This window comes from Cariama cristata, unplaced genomic scaffold (genome assembly GCF_000690535.1).
Source record: "Cariama cristata isolate BGI_N322 unplaced genomic scaffold, ASM69053v1 scaffold25327, whole genome shotgun sequence".
Taxonomy (NCBI): domain Eukaryota; kingdom Metazoa; phylum Chordata; class Aves; order Cariamiformes; family Cariamidae; genus Cariama; species Cariama cristata.
The window spans coordinates 189-899 of record NW_009628727.1 but is presented as its reverse complement, the minus strand read 5'-3'; positions in this window follow the sequence as shown (position 1 = coordinate 899).

The window sequence follows — 711 nt, the reverse complement described above, 5'->3', positions numbered from 1 at the left end:
GTTTCGAGGGGCTGGATGTGCGTGTCCTGGCACAGAGGCGGCACTCCGGAACCAGCCCTCCCGAAAGTCAGCCGATAATTTCACCTCGGCGATGACCCAAGTGATTTTTAACGTTATTAGAGTGACTGAATAAACCACAACGGGCGCTCGAACGAAAGAAGTCAGCACGGTGACTCCGGTTTGCACCGTGACACAAGCGCCGGCTCTGAGGTGGCAGTTTCTGTTGTACAAAACAGAAGAGCGAGCAAATAAAACAAGACACGAGAGCGTTAAGTGATTAATCCACAGGCCTGGGAGGCATAATTAAATACTCCCCGAAAAAAAAATAAACCCCAGGCTGGTGGAACTTGCTTCTGAAAAACAATGCAGCTGCTCGGAGGCAACTTCAGCTCAGACAAAAGGTGTTTTAGTATGCCTGAGAACGCGCTGCGCGGTTAACATCAGCGAGGAATAACCTGCGTCAAGGCTCTGGATGGCTTTTGGGGAGCATAATTAAGGAATCTCCTTTTTTCAAAGGAAAGCAGCACTAGGTGATTTAATTTAAGCACTGGACAAAACCCTGCAGTCAGCCAAAAGGATATTAGAAAAATACCGCTTTTTAATGGAAAATCCTCACGAACTGAGAGCGGTTTCAATTCCTGAGCTTCGGCGGCGCACGCCCGAAATCAAAAGCCCAACTTCCACATTCCCTTCAGCATGCAACCCCACCCG